The sequence below is a fragment of the Amblyomma mixtum genome, chromosome 2 (assembly GCF_055824585.1).
Source record: "Amblyomma mixtum isolate Tamu chromosome 2, ASM5582458v1, whole genome shotgun sequence".
NCBI lineage: Eukaryota > Metazoa > Arthropoda > Arachnida > Ixodida > Ixodidae > Amblyomma > Amblyomma mixtum.
In genome coordinates this window covers 174,345,316-174,353,142 of record NC_143013.1, presented here as the reverse complement: position 1 = coordinate 174,353,142, position 7,827 = coordinate 174,345,316, and positions in this window count along the sequence as shown.

Below are 7,827 nucleotides of genomic sequence, written 5' to 3'. Positions count from 1 at the left end.
CTTTGCGCCGGGCCACTCAACCCGCCACCCCCTCGTCCTCCTCCTCTAATCATGAACCTCCATCAGCTCCGATCACGTCACCACCAGGCTCCTACGCCGCCATAGTTAAAGGATCCTCGGTGTCAGCGTCCCTCTCTTCCACTACACCACCCTCTCCATCCTGACTGACGAGAGCCACTCCTTCGACCTCCGGCTCGCAATGCTGGAGTGCCAGCAGCGAGAGCAGCAGCGCATTTCCCACGATCTACAACAGCAGATACATGCCTTGACTCAAACCCTCCAGACAACCACCTCCTCTCTTACCTCCCAGCTTAGCAAGCTAAATGAGCACCTTGCCACGTTCACCACTCCCTCCTCCAGCGCCCAGATCGCCCGTTCAGCTGACCTTGTCGAAACCACCACACATGCACATCACACTCGCTTGGTTCAGCTCGAACCTTCGGTTCTCCAGATTCTTACCACCCTCCAAGGACAATCAAAGCAATTGGTATCCTTCACTTTTATGCTCCAATCCGTCCATGAGTCACTGCCCCCGGCCAACAAGAAGGAATGCGTACTCTCATGAGCCTCTACCTCTCCATTGTAGTAATGGCGTTTGGCGAGGACCTCGAAATTGTGCAGTGCAACTGTCGAAATCTTTGCCACAATAAGACCCCCCTCCACAACTAATTACGCACCCGCCCCTCCCTGCCTCATTTTCTCCTTCTCCAGGAGACTCGGACGGCCCGCACTGTCCCAGGCCACCGCGCCTGCCATGCCACTACGGCCACACCACTTGCGTCTATTTATGTACGCAGTGACGTGCTCGTAGAGCATATTGACATCCCCTCAAACCCTCCTAAAATATTTAGTTGGTGTGCTTTATTACCACCCTTCTTCCCGCATCTCACTCGTCCTTTCGTCTTGTTACAACCCCCCTGTCACTTCTTTACTCTTTGGTCTGGGCAAATTCCTTCACTCTCATCCTTCTACCTTCCATCTCCTCTTTTGTGGTGACTTTAATGCCCCTCACACACTATGGGGCTACCCACAAACACTCAAACCCGGCCGACTCCTCCATTGTCTGGCCCAGGAACGCCACCTCACCCTTCTTAATACTCCCGGCTCTCCTACTCGAGCGGGCACTGCCACACAACGCCCCACGACACCCGACCTCACTTTCTCTCGGCGTTCACTTTCCTTTCACTGGCAGTCGACAGCCGAAACTCTTCTCAGTAACAACTTTCTCATCCATATTACCACCTTTCCCACATCCCTCGCTGTGATCCGGTTATTCACACTGACTGGCATGCTTTTGGCACTAATATCGCCTCCGACTCCTTGCAATCCTACGACGATTGGACGTCGCACATCTCTGCAGCGCTCACATCCAGTAGACGTCGCGTTCACTCTCGTCACCCAATCCCTCACCCAGATCCTCACCTTCTCTGTTTATGGCGTCGCCGTAAACGTCTTCAACGCTCCTTTCGCTCCCAACCGCACAATGTCCAACGTTCCTCCCGGATCACTGCTCTGCGGGCAATGATCGTCGCCCACTGCGCCTCCCTCGAGCACTCACGTTGGAGTGCTCTTTGTGATGGCCTTGACTGCATTCCACTCACGATCCGCATGGTCACTTTTTAAATCCTTCCTTGGCACTAAGGCTGGCCTTGCTAGAAGTAGTGTTCGTCGAAAATACCCGATAATGCGATTTGCTTCCTTTGAGAAAGGTGTTAAGTGTTGTCCATTAAGATAATGCATAAAACAAAGGCGTAGACATTTAAATGTTGTTAGAGGGGTGAGTTTTCAGTTAAGAGTAAAGTACATTGAAGACAGTTCCGATCGAAGCCTGTGAGAGGAAACGACGCAAGATTTTTTTTTAAGTTAACCGACATTAGTCATTTATTGCACCAATACAGTATGCAATATGTCTGATTGAAAAAGCTGGCGATCATTGTTGACGGCTAGACTAACACACTGAACAGATTTCGACAACACAGAGCATGAAACATCTGAACAAACAATAAATCGGTAATAAAGTACAAGGAAAATGAAAAAGATTTCTAGCTGTTGAACGAAATATAAAGTGGCGTGAACAGGATGCAAATTTCAAATAACTCATTAAATTTGGTCGTCACGATTCAAAACGCAATGTTTTAGTGTAGATTTTGCAGCCCGGAAAAAATCACAACCCAACGCTTTCACTGGTAGTTGGTTAAAATTATAAGGAATGTAAGAATGCCTCTTTCGTTCTCGATGGGTAGAGTAAACTCTTGGAACCTGTTAAGCGGTATATACGAGAGCCAATCTTGTTTCTTCTCTGATTGTTTGAACCGTTTGAACGTGACCAGTTGGTTACAATACATTAGTAGAAATTTTACATATGTGTCTATCAACTTCCTTGAATTTAGAAGGCGCACATCACCCGTTCACCAAACTACCGTATCGAAAGACTGTTTCGCCCAAATATCTACTTACAGACTGATGCAAAATTCTAGGTCTATATTCTATCCGATAGAGCAGCATGAAAAGTGCCCGAAATTGTTTGCATAAATGATGAATATGAAATGGCAAACACATGCCTGAATCTAGATACAGGCTTAGATATGTAATACTATTGCTGGAGCGGCGAACATTCGAAATTGAGCAGTTGCTATCATGCAGAAAAATCATCTCTGAAAGATCTCAGTTCTTGCGTGAACTTCTGAAACATTATTACGCCGTTTATTACACGTTTCGGACAAGCTCTGTCCGAAACGTCGACTCGCAATCAATGTTTACCTAAATAAAGCGTGTCTGAACTTCGCATGCATATATATTCAACATTCAGCAATTTTTGGCATCGTCAGGAAGTTCTTAAAGTGCCAGTGGATTTAATTCATGCGATATAGCTAGTGCTGTGTCATCAGCATAATAAAATCGCACCCAATTTGAGGTCTACGATATCGCTTACATAAATATTAAACAAAAAGAGTCCCTATATGGAACATTGTACAGCACCATGCCGAATGTCCAAAACTGCACTGAATACGTCCTTTATTTTCTTGCTTCTTGTTTAGGCTCAGAAAAACGGTAGGGTGGGCCATACCAAGGTTTTTCTCACGCTGTTCTTCTTCATTCACACTTCACATTCACACTTACTGAACGAAACAGTGCTGTACTGTACCGAATAACATAAATAATAAGAATAATATTTTACTTCCAGGTCAATGTACGTGACCGTAACGACTGCAGTGGCTTTTTCGCCTTACTGGTCTGCGATCATGCTTAACGTATGCAGCGCGACAAATACAAGGGCAAGCGGAAAAGTGGGTAGGACAGGCGCTGGCATCTAGATAGATGCTGAGTATTTTATTGGTTTGTTAAATTTATTAATCCTAAAGCCTTTAATGGCTCATACTGTCGTCCGTTAACAGAGCTTGTCACACTGCATGTGGGACAGGTAAAAACATTCTTATGGGAATTTACGGTGGAGAAATTTTTCTTCGCCAGGAGTTTCAAAACACGACAGAGCTGGTCAAAGAAGAGGACCTATAGTTAGCAGCAGAATCGCCGCAAGGAGAGCCGGTCGTCATTTCAGCAAAATTTACAGGACGTGAAATGCTTAAAGTTGAGCAAGTTATAACTTCTATATTTTGTACACGGCAGGGAGGTCAAAGTTCAGCTCTAGCGTGGTAATTTTTTTTAGCGTACAATGCCGGTGTCTTCCTTAGCGCTGGGATTTCATATTTTAAAATGAACGCTTTTCTATAATGTCACCGGAAATAACGGTATATAGAAGGTCTTCCTTATTACAGCGCGCTAATGCAATTCCACCGTTCCCGTTTTGTGTCTGTTATAAGGCTGCGATATGCACTAATTTAATGCCTACTGTAATGAATACATGCAAGCGTGTCGAGTGCAGAAGTTGAAAAGATTACTCATCCTGCTCAATAAGATATAGTACAGGCACCCCATACTAGCTGACCAAAAAACGCACCACAAAAATGTATCCTTCAAATATCTTCCAAAAAGTCCATGTGTAAAATGACACCTTCTACGAGCGCAAGGATACCATATAAAATAGGTGCAAGGCAGTAGCGAAGTTATACCGGAGTATTTCCGTGCTAGGCAAGGAAATCAAACTATGGGACTCGAAAATTGCCGTGGATTAAAACTGAGAAAAAGCATGTTCATACGTACTAAATAAAGGCGAGTGCAGATGTTCCTCAGTATAAGCAATATTAAGCAAACGCACTGTTATTACGTCACTTTCCAAAGGTAGTTAAAGTCTGAGAATAAAACTTGAAGCTTCTAGCTTAAAACTTGATTAAGAACTGCTAATGTGTAATGAGACCACCATGGCCTCAAGCGTAAACCTGCGACTGATGCCGAACTTATTGCTGCTCGTGTCGCCATTGAGCATATCAGTGAAGAAACACCCCAGCAATGGTCTGGTTTCACTCATTCAAAAGCAACCCTCCAAGCTTTACAATCTCCTCTTTGTCATGGGTCCCATGAACATCTGGTTTCGGAAATCCGAGAGGTACACCACATCACCATCAATAAAGGGCCGATATTGACTGCCAATGGCTGCCAGAACGCAGCACCACCACCCCGCAGACGGAGCCACGCGAACTACTCACCACGAGGGCGATTTTGTTCCGATTCATATCTCGAGAGCCGCCGCAGTGGGTAGGCTTCCAACACTGGCGCGAGAGATAAAGCTTGCCATGTGGACTCCCGGTCAGTTTTCGAACCGGCGTCTATTATTATTATTCGGCCCTGACTTTAACTACGGCTTCCATACAACCTACCACGACGTGAGGCAACTTTTCTATGTCGCCTGTGACTTGGCGTCGCATTCACAAAGCACTTCTCTACTGTGATCGGCATAGCTGATAGTCCTGCATGTGACATCTGCGGCCGCGATGAGACCATCTCTCACATTCTTTGTGAACGCCCAGCGTACAGTTCTACACGGCATTCTCTACGCCGTGCGATGGAACACGTCAATTCACGCCCGCTGACCGTGCTGAAGATGTTTGGACACTGGCCACGGCCATCATAGGCGGCGAGTGCCTGCCGGGCCCTCCTGCGGTTCATATGAGTGTCGGGCCTGCACGACAGGCTGTGGCGTCACCTAAGCATTGACGCCTGCTCTTTTCTCTTATCTATCTGCCCCCTCACCTTATATCCCCTCATCCCTTTTTCCCAGTGCAGTGTAGCAAACTGGTCCGTCTACCGGTTAACCTCCCAGCCTTAGCTACTCCTCTTCCTCCTCCTACGCGCATAAAAATATTCTTGAAAGTATCAATTTACTAGGCTATGCACCTTTAAGTTATGCATACGATAAACAGTTGTACTAAAGATGCGGTAGTCGGGGGAAACATTTTAAAGCATTGTGGCTTTTGAGGCAGCGTCAACTCTTATCTTAAAATTGGTGCACCTCTCTGTTTGCTACATATCAAAGCAAAAATATAAGTGAATGAAATGGAATGACGGGCAATGCATCTTACGGCAACTCCTTTATTTGTAAAATGGTTACTAGTATGACGCGTCAATGTCACTAAAGCACATTCCAAAGAGGAACGTCCTTAAAAATCTAAGATAAGGAAAGCAGTATAGCTTGTACTCATAAGAGCGTATTTTCTGGGATCATTGCAGCTGTTCTTCTCTCAGATATGGATTTGACCGAGGTAATTAAACCATACTGGGATCTGAAATTTGAAAGTGGCATCTGCAAACTGAAGTTTTAGCGTCATCTGGAAACGTGTTTTCTTCATCCATAAAAGACTTGAAAGCCTAGCTCGGGTTTAAGACTTACATTTTTGCAGCTATGTAAATAAGAGAGGTACTGGGAATCTTTCCTTTGACTAATCGTTTCCAAAGAGCAACTACTGAGACATTTTTTGCCGCCTGTTCGTTTGCTGGAAGCGATGCTCTATGTACATTTTAATATATTTGTGTTTGAATTTCGCCAAAGTTGGCCCGGAAAAATAAGGAAAGATTTTCCCTCCGGCGCGCAGTTATGATACGAAACTTTAAGAGCGATGTATTTCATGTCGCGCCCTGTATGTGCTTCGAAACGTAACATCCTGCAGACCAATTCCACATAGGAGAAGTCCCGTTTTGTTGTGTCGTGCGTCAAATGTCCAAAAATTAATTGAGTCGCGTCACAGCGACAGAGCGCGCTTGGCTGTCACGGACCTTGACGAACGGCAGCTATTTCCAGCATTCCTCTGTCATTCCCTGTGCGCAGTCTTGGCAACGATATCCAAAAGTAAAAGTGAGTATTATTAGAAACAAGAGCAAGGGAACAATAAAGAAAGCGCCTAATATTCGGTACATTGAAAAACACGCCTGCAGTTCAAGAGAAGTTTAGTAAAGTACTGAAACATATCGGTAAGTTTTTTACTTTGGTTTATTGATGCTGTCATGTCTTTCCGGAAATCGGTTCTATATTCTTGTGGTCCCTGTAATTAAATTTAGCCTATGAAAGAAGTCCTGCATACATGGGCCTCTTAGCAATGACCCGTACTGTTCCGTATACTAAATGGACGGAGAAGGATGAAATTTGCTGGTGCTTGCAAAAATTTATCTTCTCCAACTCAAAAGGCCTGAATCAAAGGCCTGTGGTCCAGACGGCATATCACCCCGGTTGCTAAAGAACTGTGGTCATCCTATCTCACAGTATCTATGCCTTATTTAAAAAAAATCTTTGGATACAGGTCTTTTGCCACACTACTGGAAAATAGCTCATGTGGTCGCGATTCACAAAGGCGGATCAAGAAAAGATGTGTCAAATTACAGGCCTATTTCTCTAACATCAGTTTCATGCAAAATCTTTGAGCACATCTTATACAGAGAAATAATGAACCACCTGGTAAAGAATGATTTGCTGATGAAGGAACAACATGGGTTCCGGAAAGGTTTATTATGTACTACTCAGCTTGTTGAATTTTATCACGAACTTATATCTGAAGTCGACCGCGGGGGCCAGACAGACTGCATATTTCTGAATTTTCGGAAAGCGTGTGACACTGTGTCACACCCAGTCCTTCTCTATAAACTAAAAATGTTGAATCTGGACACAGCTGTTATAATATGGATTCAGAATTATTTGCTCGGCCGCCGCCAACGTGTAGTCCTAAACGGTGTATGTTCAGATTACGTTGATGTGACATCAGGGGTCCCACAGGGGTCGGTCCTGGGGCCACTCCTGTTCTTAATCTATATAAATGATATTTCACTCGGTATCTCCTCAAATATACGTCTGTTTGCAGATGACTGCGTTTTGTACAGGAAAATTAAAAACGCCAATGATGTCGTTAAACTCCAAACTGACTTAGGACTTATCCACGATTGGTGTCAGAAATGGAAAATGTCTTTGAATACGGAGAAATGCGCCCATCTTTGTTTTTCACGAAAAAAAATAAAAGTCCAAGCTCAGTATCGCAGAAGTAATGCATTGATCACACAGAAATGTACTTACATATACTTAGGTGTTATACTAACAGATGACTGTTCCTGGAATGCTCACGTGGATCATGTGGTTACCAAAGCCGGTAGGGCACTAAATTTCATACAGCGGAGTTTAAGGTCTTCGCTGCCAAACCTCAAGAAAACTGCTTTTCTCTCTTGTGTTCGACCTATCATTGAATATGCCTGTATTGTATGGGACCCTGCACATCGGGTGTTAATTGAAAAACTTGAAAAAATTCATAACAGAGCAGCAAGGTTCGTCTTGGGCAGGTACGGGCGAAGGGATAGTGGTACAGCAATGAAAAAAGAATTGCAATGGGAACCACTCGCTTCCCATAGAAGAAAATTGAGGCTAAAATTACTGTACTTAATAGTTCACGGAAA